Raw genomic sequence first — 20,085 nt, 5'->3', positions numbered from 1 at the left:
AATCTTGCATGTGGCACTTTGTCAAATGCCTTTTTTAAATCCAAATAAATACAGTCAACCCATCCCTCTCTCTCTTGTACTCTATTAACTATTCTAGAGTAGAAACTCAGTAGATTTGTTACACACGATCGACATTTTCTAAAACCAAATTGGCTATTTGATATTAATTTGTTATCTTCAAGGAACTCAATCCATTGTTTCTTTTTATTTTCTCACATCTTACATATTACACTAGTTAGTGATACCGGTCTGTAATTTAAAGGTCCTTCCTTCCTTCTGCTCTTATATATGGGAACCACCTCAGCTCTTTTCCATTCTATTGGTACTGTGTCATTTTCTATTGAGCATTTTATGATGTATATAGGACTTGCTAGTTCTTCCCTACATTCTTTCAATATTCTTCCTGAGACTTCATCCGATTCCATTGCCTTCTCTTCGTCCAGTTCCTTCATCATCTCTTTTATTTCAAACTTGGTTACTTTAATCTCTTTCATATAGACAGTCTCTCTATTACCCTGTGGCCTTTCAAGTTTGGATTCCTTAGTAAAGAATTCCTGAAATTTACTATTAAACAGTTCTGCCAAACTTTTTGGGTCTTCTATCATCCCGTACTCTCCTTTTAACCTTTCTATTGTTTCTTTTTGCCTTATTTTTCCATTTGTGAATGTGTAGAATAATTTTGGTTGCTCCTTACATTTTTCGACAATGTCTTTTTCATAGTTTCTTTCCTCTTCCTTCCTCACCTAACATATTCATTCCTCGCTACCTTGAAGTTTTCCTTATTTCCTGGATTTCTATTTCTCTTCCACCTTTTCCATGCTCCATCTCTTTTCTCCTTTGCTCTAACACACCGGGCATTAAACCAATCTTTGTTTCCTTCTTCTTTAGGTCTATATTTTGGGACATATTTCCTGACTCCTGTTTTGTATATTTCCAAAAATATGTTATATTTCTCTTGCACCCTCTCTGAATTCTCCATCTCCTCCCAGTTAATGTTTGTGAAATAGTTGTTGAGGTTCTCAATATCAGCCTTTCTGTAATTTAATCAGTCTCCTTTGTATGAATTGTCTCTATCTTCCTTTTCTACCTCTATATCCATTTCTAATATTACATAGTCACTTTTTCCCAATGGGCACTTATATCTTATATCATCGTTCATTTGTATTCCCCTTGTAAAAACCAGGTCCAATCTCGCTGGCTCATCGTTTCTTCTAAATCTTGTGTTTTTCTTTACTCTTTGGTCCATCATATTATCTATTATTAGATTCAGGAATCATTCTCCCCAGGCTTCTCCCATACCACTTTCATAATTTTTTCAGTCCATCTCCTTACAGTTGAAAAATCCTAGTAATATCACTTTTCTCCTTTCTTTAATGATTCTCGTTAGACTTCTTATTGTGTCATCTATCATGTCTTTATATTCTTGATTGGTCCATGAATTTGTTTTTGGTGGTGCATATGTTTCAATGATTGTTAACTCTTTTTTATTAATATACATCTTAACATATAGTACTTCTGCTTTTCCTTCCCCACATCCCACTTGGTTTACTCCCCCTCTGTCTCTCCTCCATGCATTATACCTATTATCTATGTCATTTTTATTGCCTCACTGAATTTTGTTTCAGCCAGGCACACAATATCTGGTTCTTCTTTCTTTATGTAATCTCTTAATTGTAAGATTAAACGATATTTACCAAGTTGAAGTTTGATCGTAATTTCACGAACATTTAAACGACGTCACTGAGGCAGTAAATGAGATGTCTATGCCGCTCCTCGTCAGTCCTTCAGAGTGTTGGTGTGAGGAACAAAGTATAAAAATTACAAAAGCTAAAAATTAAACAGTGAGTGAAGAAAAAACCCCAAAACACGGCGACCAAGAAGCCGGGGGAGGGAAGGGAGGGCATTTACTGCCTCAGTGACGTCGTTTAAATGTTCGCGAAATTACGATCAAACTTCAACTTGGTAAGTATCGTTTAATCTTACAATTTCACTTCACAATATTTAAACTGACATCACCGAGGCAACAAATGAGAGCTTTAGAGCAGGTCCTCAAACCAAGCCGAACCCCAAAACCAGGAACGACTGAAAACCATATAGTATCATCTTCATGTATTCCAGCCAAAAGCATACAATTAAGTACAAATATGTGGACAAACAATGAAATCATATGAAAACCACCACAAAACCCCGTAATACATTTTACATATTCATGGAGGAGACCCATCCTCCGCCAACACTGCCTGTGCAAATAATCCCTTCTTGCTAATTGGCCTCCCATAAAACTTCGCGAAGGTAGACTCCCTGGACCAGCCCACAGATGAAAGGATGGAGGACAGCGGAAGACGGAGCGCAGCCTTGCTAGACACGGGGGACCTAGTAGAGTAAGGTGAAAAATTTTTGAGGTCAATACCCGCGGCTCCCATAACCTCCCTGACCCAGCGCCGTAAGGTATCCTGGGAAGCCACCTTAATAGGGGGTTTGGTAGTTAAAAGAAGGCCAGTGATGGAACCCCTAGAGTCCATAGTCCTCTCTAAATAATTAACAATTGTAGTATAGACACAGATAAGCTGGTCCGCAGAATATTTTTCAAAACATAATTCAGAAATGTGGCAACCAGGCCTAGAAGTTTTAAGGAGATCCCCAATACGAAAAACTATCATGGAATCTGAGATAGACATATTACGGATATCTAAGAAACTTAAGACTTGGCGACCCTGCCCCGAAACCAGTAACATTAAGGCAGTTAATTTGCGGGATAATTGAATGAGTGAAAGACGTTCATCAGGGCCGAGACTCTTTAAGTAGTTGAGCACTAACTCTGGGTCCCAGGTAAAATGACAGTGAGAAAAAGCAGGCCTCTCCTGAAAGACGGCTCGCATAAATTTAATAACCAACGGATGTTGACCTGCTGGTTGACCCCCGATCTTAGCGATGGTAGACACGGCCGAACGGATGGTATTCATAGTACTATAACTCCAAACGGGAACCCTCTGAATTTCACACAGTAGGAAGTCTAAAAGAAAACTTAAAGGTGGTAGAAACGGATCAATTTCCGCCGGAGACAAACTGACACCCATCTTGAGAGATACGGCCTATACTGTTGTAAAGTGCTCTTCCGCCAGGAGTGAAGCAAAAGCTGGGCAACGTCTCGCGATAGGCCTTGGACTTCAAAGGATCGCCTGATAAACTCATCGCAGTCAACACCAGAGACCGGGCCCGCGGGTGGATGTAAGCAGGGTTCTGCGGTAATGACACAGGGAGGCGAGGGAGGAGGACTGGTGGCTGAACAAGAAACTGAAGGGCCCTGGGGAACCATGCTTGCGACGGCCAAAGAGGTAGAATCGCAATCAAGGAAGCCCGGTCCTCCTGGAGTTTCCGCAGCACTCTGGCAATGAGACTGAAAAGGCATATGAAGTCCTGTCTGCCCAATTAATTGAAAAAGCATCAACAAAAGTAGCTACAGGGTCAGGTTTCCAAGAAACATAGGTAGCCACCTGGGCATTTAAGTGCGACGCAAACAGGTCAATATCGGGAACATAAAACATGTCACATAACCTTCGAAAGACAAAGGGGTCCAACATCCATTCGGTGTCTAAATTCTTTAACCTAGACAAAGAATCTGCCTCCACATTCTGGGTACCCTTTACATGAGCTGCAGACAAGGTAAGGCCCCGAGACCTGGCCCAAGCATAGATCTCCTCTATCAAAAAGTTAAGATGGATCTTCGTGCTCCCACCGCGATTCAGGCACGCGACAGCCACGGTGTTATCTGAACGAAGGTGGATGTGGGCATTACTGACATTCTTACATAGTGACTGGAGACCAAGTAATATAGCTCGCAATTCTAGGCAATTGATGTGGTCTAACTCCGCTTGAGCCCAAGAGCCGCCCGACGCCGCAGATCCGGCAATGGCACCCCAACCTGTCAGACAAGCATCGGGAAACAATTCAAGGTCAGGGGAAGAAGAACGCAGTAATTTAGATTGCATAGGAACATTATTAACCCACCAAAGGACTAATTCCTTAGCATGCTCATCCAAAGAAACTCTAGCTGCATAATCCCCATGGTGCCAGGCAAGCTCCCTGTTCCTAATGATCTCAAGGTACTTGTAACAAATGGGGGCCAGGTCGACAGTTGGCTCAGCAGCCACAGCGAGGCCAATGAAAGAAGCTAAATCACGCAAAGAGACACGGTCCTTCAACAACAACCGACCTAGTTCCTGAATTTTTATCATTTTCCTGAGAGGCAGAGTAGCAGTCATGAGGCATGAGTTTAGAATAATTCCCAAAAATTCCACCTCCTGAGTAGGGACCAAAACTGATTTTTTTAATATTAATAGTGAGCCCAACCGAATCAAAAAGATACAGAGCATAACTCACATTGCTAATTAGCTCCTCCTCCGAGGGAGCAAAAAAGATGCAATCATCAATATAACAGATGACCATAATCCCAAGGGACCGGAGGTGACAGAACACTGGTTTCAATCATTTTGTAAAGATCTGAGGGGCAGATGTTAACCCTTGAGGAAGACAGGTAAAGTGAAAACATTGGCCCTTCCAAAAAAAACGGAACCAACACCTTTCCTCAGGTCTCACATACACAGAATAATAAGCATCCTGAAAATCAATAGTCATGAAAAAACACTGGAGCTGGACTAAACGCACCACATCCTTAAAAGAATCCATTTTAAAGTGAGTGTGAGTAACATAAGGATTTAGCTCTTTCAAGTTTAGAATGACTGGCAGTAGTACCGTCTTTCTTTACAGTGGGAAAAACATTGGAATAAAAAGCATTGCCAGGAGAGGGCTCACATTTCTCAACAATACCCTGTTCCACAAACCTAAGCAGCGCGGCATCCAGGGCCTCTCTGTCACTTTCTGAAAGGAACAGGGGCCGAGGCAGAGCAGATTGTAAGGGAAGCTCATCAAACTCAAGCACATGGCCACAAACCACATCAAGAATCCATTTATCGGAGGAAGGAGCTAGCCACTGCTGTCTAGCAGTGAAAAATGTTCCTGCTCATAAAATTGTCAGAGGTATTGGATAAAGAGTTAATGGTAATACTCACTCAGCAAGGGTTCACTGGGCTGGCCTGTGTTGCTGGTTCCCCCTCAGCGGAGGAGGCCGCTGGCCTAAAAAAGGCTTAGACCGAAACCTTGAGTTCTGGGAAGGAGGGGCCCTCCTGGGAGCCTGGCGGGAAGCAGCCGTCCGCCTGGGACCTCCTGACCGGTATGGCCGGAAAGAAGGCCTGCCCAGCTGCCTGGCCCGATGCAACTCCTCACACTTCTTAATGACATCAAAGGGGAACAGCTCTGCAGTGCCAACTTCTCAGTCCCAACAGCAAAGCTCCGCAAGGGCTGAATCGTTCACGTGAATGCGGGCCACTTCCTTCCTGAGCTGGTTAAGGTAACACACTGCAGAAGTCAGGAGACGTACACAGTTATTCAGGCCATCCAGGTAATCATCCACAGGCTTACCTTTCCTCTCCCCAATGTCACTCAGGCACTGGGCAACCGGAACCAGGGCCTTGGAGAGCAGGCTATTGGTGAAAACCAGGCGAGCATCAATCAGCCTGCCCCCCACACTTAGAACCTTGGTAATAACTGCATACGTAGCAGGCACAATCAGATTAGGAACATTGCTTGGCAACCTCACCTTACTACAGGTAGTTTTCACCCACTCTGAGGTGGGGTGATGCCTGAGGCTATCATCTAAAATGCCTGCTAAACGGTCAGACAGGGGCTCACCTTTCTTCTCCTGACCATGAAAATGCCCCGACAGTTCTTCCAAAGCCCGAAGAAAATCAGCGTCTTCAAGCACGCCCCGTGGGCCACCCAGAACATCCAGCCCCGCTAGCGGGTTGGCCGCTGCCTCCCGCACCTCACCGTCTTCAGATCCTGCGCACTCGATGCTGCCAAAGCCACTGAAATCCCCGCTGTCAGCCTGGGGCACCGTCTCAGGAGAACGCCTGTCCAGCTTCGCAATCAGGTCCGCCACGGTGGAACCCAAATGGCTGACACGATCCTCCAGGGACAGGCCAGCTGAGTTGACATCACGGGGCTGACTCGGCCCCACCAGGGCCGAATCGGAAGCCAGCTGAAACGCTCTGTCATGGCCAGGGTCACGGCGGTCCCTTTTTCCCTGCTGAACATCAGACCAAGCACCATCTTCACAAGGGCATTTCCTGCCCGTGGAGGGAAGCCGACCTGGGGCCATCTGAAGGACAACAGGGCAAATAAGCCAACACGATCCTAAGATCGAGAAGTGTACCACCATGTATCAGCATATGAAACTGACCGAATCGCTAAGGCCTGCTGGGTCCGCCATCTGCAAACGGGCCACCCGACAACAGGGCAAATAAGCCAACACGATCTCTCCAAAAAAATGCCTTCTTCTCCTCCTCTGACCTTTCATTATTTTTTCCTTTGCTTCTGCCACCAGTTCATTGTGTCTCTTCCTTTCTTCCTCATTTCTTTTTTTTCTTTATATATATATATATATATATATATATATATATATATATATATATATATATATATATATATATATATATATATATATATATATATATATATATATATATATATATATATATATATATATATATATATATATATATATATATATATATATATATCCTTGCAACCTTCTGTTTCTCTAAGTTTTGTTGTTCTATATAATATTTCTTCTGTGGCTTCTTGTGACTTTAGTAGTATCTTAATTGGTCTCACTGTTCCATCCTGATATTGTCCCATTCTGTGGATTTCTTCTACCTCCTCCTCTAAGTTTTGTCTCTCCTCGTCATTTAGATTCTTTAGTAGGTCTTTGACTGGTTTCATTTCCTCTCTTTCCCTTTTTGGTCTATATTTTATGTGATTTTTTCTTTCAGTCCAAATATGATTACACTCTTTTTCTTTTCTGCAATTTCCCTTACTAGATATTCTTTTTCCATAAGGACTCCTACTATTTTTTTTTTTGCCATATTCTCATCTCTTTCTTTTAGCTGTCCCTGTATCACCTCCTGAAAATTATCCTTGTCTTTCTGATCTTAGACTTTCCATGCATGCACTTCTTTCTTAATCACATCCTGTACTCTCTCTTCCTTGTTTACCAGATCTTTCAGATTCTCTTTTTCTTTCTCGACTTTAACAAGTCTTTCCTCCAACTGTTTCTTATACTTGTCCAATTCCTTTTTAAGTTCCTCGTTTTCTGCTATTAGTCTTGCTTCATTTTCTTCCACTCTTCTTATCCTTTCTTTCAGGTTCTGAAACTCTCTATCCTATTCTTCGTTCTCTTTTATTCCCTTACTCTCCTTTATCCACTTATCCAATTTCCTTTCTAGTGTTAACATTCTCCTATAGAGGGCAGTGGTTTCTTATACTTGTCCAATTCCTTTTTAAGTTCCTCGTTTTCTACTATTAGTCTTGCTTCATTTTCTTCCACTCTTCTTATCCTTTCTTTCAGGTTCTGAAACTCTCTATCCTATTCTTTGTTCTCTTTTATTCCCTTACTCTCCTTTATCCACTTATCCAATTTCCTTTCTAGTGTTAACATTCTCCTATAGAGGGCAGTGGTTGTCGTACCAAATCCTCCAAATGCCCCCTCTCCCTCATCAACATATTCATCCTTTTGCATTCCTGCCCTGGTCTCATACCTGCTTCTTGGTGTAAAATCCTCAGTGGCCCTCCTTTCCTTACTCATCCTGTCCTACAAAGTTTTCCTGGAAACAAGCCCCATTCCACTTGCCCAGGCCCTAGTAAACACAACAACAGGTTGTGGGATGATGGGATCAGTGTCAGCAACAGCAGCGCGGAGCGCCGACACCACATCTGTCCTTAACAGTGTCTTGCGCGCGCGCGTGTATGTATTTACCTAGTTGTAGTTTTACAGGGCCTGGGCTTTATGCTCGTGTGTGTGTGTGTGTGTGTGTGTGTGTGTGTGTGTGTGTGTGTGTGTGTGTGTGTGTGTGTGTGTGTGTGTGTGTGTATTTACCTATTTGTGTATTACAGGGCCCGAGCTAAGCTCTCTGTGACCTGTCTCCTTGTCCATTCCTGTCATATCTCTCTTTCATCTGATTGACACACACCGCGTCAACGACATCACTGTTCAGTTTATTCCACTTATCAATGCTACGATGCGAAACTGTATTTTCTCACGTCATTTAGACAGATGTCCTTTATTAGCTTTTTCCATGTCCTCGGAGATGATTACTTGTGGTCACCTTTATCAACTCTCTGTCCAGTATGTCAATCTTGTTCACCAATTTATACATAGTTATCATGTCTCCTCTTGTTCTTCTCTCTTCTAATGTGGTCATCCCCAGCTTCCTCAGTCTTTCCTCATAGTCTAACTCCTGAGTCCTGGTACCATCCTTGTTGCCAGCCTCTGTACCCTTTCCACCTTCTTCACATTTTTCTTCATATGCGGTGACCAGACACATGCTGCATATTCTAACTGGGGTCTTATTAAGGTACATAATATCTTCTTCATCATTCCTTCATCTAGGTAGTGGAATGCAAGGCCAATATTTTGAAGCATGTTGTATGTTTTCCAAAAATCTTGTTAATGTGTTTCTCCGGTGACAAGTGTTTTGCAGTTACTCCTAAGTCTTTCTCCTCATTGGTCTCTTTAATTTTCTCATCACCCAGCCTGTAATCCCTGTTTGGTCTGTATCTACTTCTTCCCATTTTCATAACATGGGTCTTGTCTATATTAAATTCCATCTGCCACTCCTTACTCCACTCATATATTTTATCAAGATCTTCCTGTAACTTGTTACAATCTTCCACATTCTTTACTCTCCTCATAATTTTAGTATTGTCCGCAAACATGTTCATGTAACTGTCAATTCCTACTGGCATATCATTAACATAAATCAAAAACATGATGGGACCCAGCACTGACCCTTGTGGAACTCCACTGGTTACCTTCTTCCACTCGGACTTCCTTCCTCTCACCACTGTTCTCATTTCTCTTCCCATTAAGTAATTTTCCATCCATTTTGCTAGTTTATCATTTACTCCTCCAATTATCTTTAGTTTCCACATCAGTCTATTGTGTGGTACTTTATCAAAGGCCTTTCTCAAGTCCAGGTAGATAGCATCCACCCATCCCTCTCTATGTTGTAGTATGTCAGTCACTCTTGAATAAAAACATAATAAATTGGATATGCACGATCTTCCTTTTCTGAAACCAAACTGCCTTTCACTCAGAATGTTTTCACTTTCTAGATACTCACTCCACTTAGCTTTAATTACTTCTTCACATACCTTGCACAATATACTAGTCAACGATACTGGTCTATAATTTAGCGGTTCCATTCTACTACCATTCTTATATATAGGCACAATGTCAGCTCTTTTCCACTCTTTCGGGACTAATCCTGTTCGTATGGAGGTTTCCACAATATCAAATACAGGGTTCAACAATTGATCCTTACATTCATTTAGCAACCTCCCAGATATGCCATCAGGCCCCATTGATTTATTAATATCCAGATTGCTTATAATTTTCCTTACATCTTCCTTAGTAACCATGATGTCCTGCATTTGCTTTATTTCCGTAGGCCTTCCTCCCATAAAATGCTCCTCCTTTGTAAACACTTTGCAAAAGTTGTCGTTCAAAATTTCAGCTATATCTCCAGCATCTTCATATACTTCTTCCCGTTTTTACCTTTTCTATTGCCTCCCTTTTATTTAGTTTTCCATTTATGAATTTGTAAAACATTTTGGGTCACTATCACAGTTTTCCACCACCTCTGTTCATATTCCTTCTGTGCTGTTCTCCTTACTTCAACATATCTATTCCTTGCTGTTTTGTAGACTTCTCTTGATAATACATCACTGTTTTTCTTAAGTTTCTTCCATGCCTTTTCTTTGTTCTTTTTTGCTTCTTCACAATTTCTATTAAACCACTGTTTATTATTTAAAGTCCTCTTTCTGTGATATGGCACAAACTTTTTCACAGCAGAGTTATACAAATCCATAAATTTATCGTATTTCAATTGCATATCCCTTTCCTGGTATACCACGGACCAGTCAATTTCATTAAAGAACTCCCTTATATGGTTATAATTTGCCCTAGTATAATTTAATTTTTCCTCCCTGCGTTCCACAATCTTATTCGTGCTTAATTCCCGTATCCAGCTCAAAGCTTAGGACATCATGATCGCTTTTCCTCAAGGGACATTCATGTTCAATTTCCTCTTTTAGAGAGATTCCCCTGGTAAATACCAAATTCAACCTTGCTGCAACATCTTGTCCCCTGCACCTTGTTGGTGATCTCACCCACTGTGTCATCAAGTGATTTGTTGCTATCTTTAACAATTCTTCTGCCCACTCACCACCATTCACCACATCGTAGTCTTCCCACACTATTTCTTTGCAATTAAAGTCTCCAACTATCATCGCTCTATCCTTTCTGATGAGTTCTTGCTTCATTCTGTCTAGAGTATTTCTCATCACCATTTGGTACTGTTCATATTCCCAAGCACTGGTTCTGGGTGGTATGTATACTATTATAATATTAATGTCCCCTCTTGCCATCTGTTATAAGCATACTTATCACTCCTCCTCATTTCTCTAACTATAGTTCACCTCCTTCACTATCATATCTTCCTTAGTAAGAACCATTATACCACCACCTCCTTTATTTTTTCTATCATTTCTCCATACTTTGTAGTGTTTTACAACAAACCAGTCTAGCTTTATTTCGGGCCTTAGCTTTGTTTCCACTACACACATTATGTCCGGTTTGTTATTTCTGAGGTAATCCATACATTCTAGCCTCTTAGACAGAAATCCATCTATGTTCATGTAAGTCACTTTTATTCCATTCCTAGTCTCATTCTTCCATGTAATGGCTATTCCATCTGTTTTATCCACCACTTCTTTAGCCTCCCATTTCTCATCCTCCTAAAAAACTTGGTCTTTTCCTCCTCTGTTCTTTCGCCATTCCTCTCCTTCACTTCAGTTACAAGCTCTTTCAATTTCATTCGCTCATCTTGTGACATATTTCTTCTTATGTAAATTGTTTTGGTTTCCTCAGTGTCCTTAAGTTTCCAAGGCCTCCGCTGCCACCTGAGACTTTAATTTCAATTTTAATGGTCTATTCTTGCCTTCCTCAAAAGCTCCCAATCTCACACTTTCTTCTACCTCATCATATAGGTCCTCTTCTTCCACAGAGATCTTGTTCAGTAAAGACTTAATCCTGTCATTTTCCTTATCTCTCCTGTCCTGCCAGTTCCTGTTAGTTTCTTCCCTCAATCCTATTATGATCACACATTTTTTCTTTTCAGCAATATCTCTCACCACATACTCATTTTCCTTTAGTGCCTTTACCATTTCCCTCTGCGTAATCCCTTTATTTTCCTCTTCCTGCTTTTTTACTATCTCCCTAAATGACCTTTGTACCTCCTGATGTTCATGGTTCACTTCTTTCATCCTGGTATCAATTAGATTAAGGCATTCCATCTTCCTCAAGTCCCCTTCGGATATTTTCATCTCCATTTCCATGAGTTTAGCCTTCATCTCTTCACATTGTTTCCTTAGTTGTTGGTTTTCTTTCTCCATCTCTACTTTTTCCTTCAATAGCTCTTTATTCGCTAACGTTAGCAAATAGATATCTTTTTTGAACGAATCATTCTTGGCTAGAACTCTATCCAGTTTTTCTTCTATGGACAAAATGTTTAGGAACTTACTTTCCAGTGCCTGGATTCTTGCATCCATATCTAATTTCTCCAGTCCTTTTTTTTTTATACCATGTGGGCTTTTCGCGGGAATTTATGGGCTAAAGGGGATACTTATTAAGGGTACCTCCTATTTCAAAGCCCACCCGCTAGGAAACCGTTGCCCCGAGTGAGGAAGCCCAACCTACACTCAGACCGTAGACAGGATTCGAACCCGTGCGCTTGGAGACCCCTCGGATCCCAAAGCACGCACGGATCCACTGTACCACGGCGTAGTTATAAAACCTTCAAAGTCTCTGGCTTGTCTAGACACCATTTTTGTTATCGTCAGCTGATTACGGCCAAAACAATCACCGCCCACACTCTCCTCTCAGGGATCACTCTTCATATCCCTCACTTTCAACACTAAGCGACAGTAGGACATTAACAGGACACTAACTTAGAGTTACCCGGGCCCTGTAACACCATAGGTATTTTCCTTCTTCCCGTCCGCAGCCGGAGATGAGCCGTCCTCTCTCAGCGACAGCGACGTGTGTGTGTGTGTGTGTGTGTGTGTGTGTGTGTGTGTGTGTGTGTGTGTGTGTGTAATTCACTGTTTGATCTGCTGCAGTCTCTGACGAGACAGCCAGACGTTACCCTACGGAACGAGGTCAGAGCTCATTATTTCCGATCTTCGGATAGGTCTGAGACCAGGCACACACCACACACCGGGACAACAAGGTCAGAACTCCTCGATTTACATCCTGTACCTACTCACTGCTAGGTGAACAGGGGATACACGTGAAAAGAGACACACCCAAATATCTCCACCCGGCCGGGGAATCGAACCCCGGTCCTCCGGCTTGTGAAGCCAGTGCTCTAACCACTGTGTGTGTGTGTGTGTGTGTGTGTGTGTGTGTGTGTGTGTGTGTGTGTGTGTGTGTGTGTGTATTTACCTAGTTGTATTTTATGGGAGGGGAGCCTATGCTTGTGTTGTCCTGTCTCTGTATCTCACAGTGTCTAATTTTCTCTTAAAGTCGTGTATAGACTTTGCACACACCACCTCTCTGTCCACTCTGTTCCACATATCTATCACTTTATAGGGGAAGCTGTTTTTCTTGAAGTCTCTTCTGTAGTTGTTTTTTCTGAGTTTTAATCCATGTCCTCTTGTGTCCCTTCTGTCTCTCTTCAGCAGGTTGATCCTATTAGGAAGCTCCATGTTATTCATTATTCATTAGATGATCAACAGGTCGCCTCTTTCTCTTCTCTTCTCCAATGATGATAATTCCAGTCTCTCCAGTCTCTTTTCATATGTAAGAGCCGACAAAGTTGGGGCCAGTTTAGTGGCTGCTCTTTGTATCCTTTCAATTTTCCTGATATTCTTCCTCGTGTTAGGTGACCACAGTACTGCTGCATACTCGTCGTGGTCTGATCAAGGACACCAATAACTTTTTCACCATATCTTCATCAATATATGAAAATGCAATTCTAATATTTCTCAGTAAGTTGTAGGTCTCATCAACAATTTTATTTATATGTTTATTGGGGGACATTTCCTTTTGTTATGGGAACTCCCAGATCCCTTTCACTTTCCACCTTCTTAATCTTCTCTTTTCCAAGTTTATATGTCTTGTTATCCTATTTTTGCTCTTCCCAAATTCCATTATGCTACATTTCTTAATGTTGAAGTCCATCTCCCATCTTTTACTCCATTCCCATAGTCTATCTAAATCCTACTGTAGAGTTCTACCATCATCGTACGACCCTACTTTCTTCAAAAGTTTTGCGTCATCTGTAAAGAAACTCAAATAGCTTTCAACTCCTTCATCCATGTCATTTATGTATATTGCAAACATAATTGGGGCCAACACAGAGCCTTGCAGAACCCCACTTATAACTTCCTTCCAGGTGGACTCCTTATCTCTAATTGTCATTTTCAGAGTTCTTCCAGTTAGGAAATCCTTCATCCATTCCAGCAATTTTCCTTTTATTCCCCCTATATCTTCAAGTTTTCTTATTAATTTTCTGTGTGGAACTTTATCAAATGCTTTTTTTAAAATCTAGAAATACACTGTCAACCCATCCATCTCTTTCATGTGTTATGTCTATGACTCTAGAGTAAAAGCATATAAGGTTTGTTACGCATGATCTTTTTGTAAAGCAAAATTGTCTTTCATTTATTATATATTTTTTTTCCAAATGTTTGATCCATCTTTCTTTGATCACACATTCACATATTTTAGCTATTGTACTTGTTAGGGACACTGGCCTCTAATTTGTTGGGTTCTCTTTATTTCCTCCTTTATGTATTGGCACAATATTGGCTTTTGTTCCAGTCTTCTAGTACTTTTCCCTTTTCAATAGAACATTTTATTATATTGTATTCCTTATTTGCCAGCTCTTCTCTACACTCCTTCAATATCCAATTTGCAATTCCATCCAGACCATGTGTTTTTCTTACATCTAAGTTTCGTAATTGCATCATTATTTCCTGCTCTGAAATAATGATGCCACTCATCAGAGGAAATTTATTTCCTAGTTCTTCATAATTCATGTTTTTTTCTCTTGTAAAAACTTATTGAAAGTGTCTGTTCATTATTTCTGCCATTCCCAATTGATTGCTGTATTCATTATTTTCATAAACTAGTTTCTCTATTTCATGTTTATTTTTCAACTTTCCATTTATATATCTATAAATGATGTTTGGCTGTTCCTTGCATTTTTCTATTATGTTTTTCTCATAGTTTTTCTTTTCATCTCTTCGTATTTTAACATAGTTGATCCTTTCTCTAATACAGTCTTGCCACTTCCTTGGGTGTTTTATCTTTTCTCCATTTCTTCCACGTTCTATCCCTTCTATCTCTTGCTTCTTCACGTTTTCTATTAAACCATTCTTCCTTATATCTATCTTTAATTTTCAGTCTCGGTACATATTTATTCACTCCGTCATTATAAATTTCTTTAAATGTCATCCACTTTTCCTCCACTCTTGCCTGGTTGTCAAATTTAGTCCAGTCCGTCTTTAGGAAAAGACTTTGAGTTCTAAAAAATTGGTTTTGCTATATGTCAATCTTCCTTCTTTATGTTTTTCATTCCATTCTTTTCCAAACATTTCCTTGAAGGTTGCTACTATTAGTACATGGTCACTTTTTGCCAAAGGTGTCTTATACTCTACCCCATCCACAATTTCAGGTTCCGTTGTAAATAATAAATCCAGTCTTAATGGCTCTTCACTGTTCCTAAATCTGGTGTTTTCTTGAATCCATTGTGTCGTTGTATATTCCATAGTTAACTCCAGTAACATGTATCCCCATGAATCCTCATTTCCCTCTGTAGTCATATCTTCCCAGTGCACTTCCTTACAGTTGAAGTCCCCCATTATTACAGTATTTCTTTTCTAATATTTCAATTAGTGAGCGTTTAGTATCTTTCAGAACTTCCCCATACTCCTCTAGACTCCAAGATCTTGTCTTAGGTGGTATATAGCAGACTACAAATTCTCTCTTCTCCGTATCATTTTTCTCAACTACAACTGATAAAATTTCTGCACAGTTTTTTGCCATAATTCATATTCAATACCTTTAACTTTTTTTTTGCTTAATATCATCACTCCTCCATCCTATTTTGCTTCTCTATTTTTCATGTAGATATTATATAGACTGTTCCCAATGGAGTTTGGTGGTAGTTGATTTCTTAGTTAGGTTTCTGCGATCCCCATTATGTCTGGCTCAATCTCCTTAATAAAGTTGTTCAATTCATTTATCCCTGAGACAAGTCCATTTATATTTGTATAAGCAACTTTTAATCTTCCACCTTTCCCCTCTTTTCCTCCTCTGCTCTTTCTTTTCTTTCCTTGATGTACCATTTCCTCAGTCTCATGTTACAAACTTAACAAAAAAACTTTTTTTTTCTGTCTCTTTACGCTTTTTATTTCTTTCTTTTACTTCGTTTCTCAATTCTTTTAATCTTTCTCTCTCTTCCAAATTCATGTCTCTTTTTACCCATACATCTTTGTATACATCTGAATGAGCTAGTTTTCTTGCTCTCGTTTGTAGTTCTTCCACCGCTACTTGTGATCTCAATCTTATTTTCATAGATCTTACTTGTCCATCACTGTATCTTTTCATCCTATACACTTCTATTTCTCTTTCAAGACTTTGCTATTTATCCTGAACTGTATTTATTATGTCTCTTGCCAACTCTTTCTCTTCGTTTTCCTTTACATACCAGATTGGATTTTTCTTTTTTTTCAAAACCCATACTACAATACATTTCTTCTTGTCATCTGTGTCTCTGACTAGGTCTTTCTTCTCCTTAATGACCTGTATTACTGTGTCTTTTGTCCTGTCTTGTATTTACTTTTTCACTATTTCATTAAAACTCATTTTCTGGTTCTCACTTTCCTTTTTCAATTCATCCTTCAGTTTTCCTGTATTTCCTCTTTCACCTTTTTGTTGTTGTCCTGCACCTTCTGGTTAATTCCTTGAATAATGTCCTTGTAATTGTTACACTTTTCCTTCAGAGTCTCATTTTCTTGCTTGAGATACTCCATTTTTTGTTTTATTTCGACATTATCCGATTGCACACTCAAAACACTTGAGTTTATCCCTTAAGTCAGTGTTTTTCTTCTCCAGATTCTTCATCCTCTCAGATAAGCTAGACATCACTTCCGTTATAAAGAATACATCCTTTTCTAATGTTGTGTGTGTGTGTGTATTTACCTAGTTGTATTTACCTAGTTGTAGTTTTACAGGGCCTGGGCTTTATGCTCGTGTGGCCCCGTCTCCATATCTACATTTATCCCATCTTACTTTAAAAGTATGCACACTCGTTGCAGACATTACTTCTTCATTTAAACTGTTCCACGTCTCAATACATCTTTGCGGGAAACTATATTTTTTAACATCTCTCAGACATCTTCCTTTTCTCAGCTTTTTACTATGCGATCTTGTGCCTCGAATGTCATATTCTTCTCTCAGGATCAGTTTCTTATTATCCACTTGGTCCATTCCGTTGATCAATTTAAAAACTTGTATCAGGTCTCCTCTCTCCCTTCTTTGTTCCAGGGTTGGTAGATCCATAGTCCATAGTCTCTCCTCATATGTCATCCGTTCAAATTCTGGAACCATTCTTGTAGCCATTTTTTGTAGTCTCTCCATTTTCCTTATGTGTTTCTTTTTATAAGGGGTCCACACTACTCCTGCATATTCCAATCTGGGTCTTATTAAAGTACTTATCAATTTCTTCATCATTTCTTTGTCCATGTGGTGAAATGCTACTCCAATATTCCTTAACAAATTATATGTTTCTCTAAAAAATTTTATCAATATGGCTTACTGGTTGATTGTTTTCTTCCATCGTCACTCCTAAGTCCTTTTCCTTTTTTACTTTCTCCAGTTCTATTCCATCTCCCATCTTATAGAATCCCACGGGTCGTCTTTCACTCTTTCCCATTACCATGACATGGCTTTTGTTCACATTGAATTCCATTTCCCACTTTTTGCTCCATTCCCATATCTTATTTAGGTCTTCTTGCAGTATTTCACAATCCTCTTTTTGCTTTATAACTCTGCACAGTTTCGTATCATCTGCAAACAGATTTATGTTGCTGTTCACTCCTTCTGGCATGTCGTTAATATAAATGAGGAAAAGTATTGGTGCCAATACTGACCCCTGTGGCACTCCGCTTTCTACTGCTCTCCCTCCACTTGGACTTCATATCTTTAACTATCGTCCTTATTTCTCTCCCCCTCAAATAATTTTCTATCCATCTCAATGTGCTTCCTTTTAAGCCACCCTTCTCCTCTAACTTCCATAGTAATCTTGCATGTGGCACTTTGTCAAACGCCTTTTTTAAATCGAAATAAATACAGTCAACCCATCCCCTCTCTCTCTTGTACTCTATCAACTATTCTAGAATAGAAACTCAGTAAATTAGTTACACAAGACCGTCTTTTCCTAAAACCAAATTGGCTATTTGATATTAATTTGTTGTCTTCAAGGAACTCGATCCATTGTTTCTTTATTATTCTTTCACACATCTTGCATATTACACTAGTTAGTGATACCGGTCTGTAATTTAAAGGTTCTTCCTTCCTTCCACTCTTATATATGGGAACCACCTCAGCTCTTTTCCATTCTACTGGTACTGTTCCATTTTCTATTGAGCATTTTATGATGTTGTATATAGGACTTGCTAGTTCTTCCCTACATTCTTTCAGTATTCTGCCTGAGACTTCATCTGGTCCCATTGCCTTGTCTTCATCCAGTTCCTTCATTAATTTTTTTATTTCAAGCTTGGTTACTTTAATCTCTTTCATATAGACTGTCTCTCTATTACCCTGTGGCCTTTCAAATTTAGATTCCTTAGTAAAGACCTCCTGGAATTTATTATTTAATAGTTCTGCCATAGTTTTTGGGTCTTCCACCATCCCGTTCTCTCCTTTTAACCTTTCTATTGTTTCTCTTTGTCTTATTTTTCCACTTATGACTCTATAGAACAATTTTGGTTGCTCCTTACATTTTTCGACAATGTCCTTTTCAAAGTTCTTTTCCTCTTCCTACCTTACCTTAACATATTCATCTCTCGCTGCCTTGAAGTTTTCCTTATTTGTTGGATTTCTATTTCTCCTCCATCTTTTCCATGTTCCATCTCTTTTCTCCTTTGCCCTAGCACACCTTGCATTAAACCAATCTTTCTTTCCTTGTTCTTTAGGTCTATATTTTGGGACATATTCTCTGACTCCTGTTTTATATATATCCAAAAATAAGTTATATTTCTCTTGCATCGTCTCTGAGTTTTCCATCTCCTCCCAGTTTACATTTTTAAAATAGTTCCTGAGATTCTCAATATTAGCCTTTCTGTAATTTAATCGGTCTCCTTTGTGTGTGTGTGTGTGTGTGTGTGTGTGTGTGTGTGTGTGTGTGTGTGTGTGTGTGTGTGTGTGTATTTACCTAATTGTATTTACCTAATTGTAACATACGGGAAAGGAGCTATGCTCGTACTGTCCCGTCTCCATATCTACTAATGTCCAGCTTTTTCTTAAAATCATGAATATTCCTTGCGTTGACCACTTCCACGTCTAAACTATTCCATGCTTCCACCCTTCTATGAGTGTGTGTGTGTGTGTGTGTGTGTGTGTGTGTGTGTGTGTGTGTGTGTGTGTGTGTGTGTGTGTGTGTGTGTAAATATAATTCACCGCAGACTTGAGGATTTTGGACTTGTAATCATAATTTTTTCCAGAGAGAGAGAGAGAGAGAGAGAGAGAGAGTGTATCTACCAAAATAGATGTTTTTATATAATTTTTAGGAAAGTACTAATGTTTATTTGAATTCATGTAAGAATTTTTATATGAAGATAGAACTCTTTTCTCTATCAATAATTTTCTGTAATCCATGAATATAAGTTTTTATTTGTTGAATTTGGATAAACATGGAAACTCGGGAACTCCTGCCTGCTGCTGTATTTTCATCTTCCTATGACTCAACTTGTTTTAGAGGGAGGTGTCAGGACATTTGTTCCTTAATTTTGGCTAATTCTTAACTATTCTTTAAGAGAACCAGTATTTCAAGTGGGCCTCTTATATATATACAAGTTGAACCCCTTTAATCTGGTATTCTTTCATCCGGCAACACCTGTAATCCGGCAAAAAAAATTTCCGGAATTTTTTAATTGGCCGGAGTAATTTGCCGGACCATCGCTAGGAAGCGGCGGCGCTGTAGCGGCTCTACTGTGTTTTGGAGCCCGGGCATTCTGGGTCAAATTTGGATCAGTACCACGCTGCCGCTCATTGCAAGCACCACCCTCCCAGGTGCATAAACATTTTTTTCTGTAATATTTGCCCCTAAACATGGCTTCCAAGCGACCAGGAAGTGATAACGTTGTGTGTGAACCAAAGAAAAAGCACAAACATATGACAATATCAGTGCAACAGAAAGTGGATCTATTGAGAAAGCTAGATAAAGGTGTTTCAGTGTGGAGCCTATGCCAACAGTACAACACTGGCTCATCAACCGTCTATGATATAAAAAAGCAGAAGAATCAACTTCTCAAGTTTTACAGTGAGTGTGAGAGCAAGAACTTGGAGGTTCGTAGAACACTTAAGGAGGGTAAAAGCAGTGATTTAGACAGCGCTCTCATACAGGGGTTTAAGCTTTGGCGCGCTGGTAATGTCCCTGTGTCCGGCGAGATGATAATGGCGCAGGCAAAACTTTTCCATGCTGAACTTAATTTACAACGTGTTTTTCTGTATACTACTGCATGTATATTTTCATGTACAACTATCATATATCAAAACAATGTTACAGCTACACTTGTATAAGGCAGGGTAAGTATATAGAGGATGTTTTTGGAACCACCTATAGTTCGGAATTTTCCATGGTCCGGCAAGTCTAAGGTCCGGTGGTTGCCGGATTTGGG

The 20,085-nt window shown here is 39.9% G+C and overlaps 1 protein-coding gene across 2 annotated transcripts in view; it reads left to right on the top strand.

Annotated features, from left to right (window-relative positions):
* The window catches only part of LOC123515950 (ADP-ribose glycohydrolase OARD1-like), a 77,182-nt gene that overhangs the window by 55,132 nt on the left and 1,965 nt on the right, over nucleotides 1-20,085 (top strand). The gene's annotated exons all lie outside the window — the stretch shown is intronic.

The sequence above is a fragment of the Portunus trituberculatus genome, chromosome 40, assembly GCF_017591435.1.
Source record: "Portunus trituberculatus isolate SZX2019 chromosome 40, ASM1759143v1, whole genome shotgun sequence".
Classification (NCBI taxonomy): domain Eukaryota; kingdom Metazoa; phylum Arthropoda; class Malacostraca; order Decapoda; family Portunidae; genus Portunus; species Portunus trituberculatus.
Note: the sequence above shows the minus strand (reverse complement) of the source record. Positions and strands in the feature narration are given on the sequence as shown.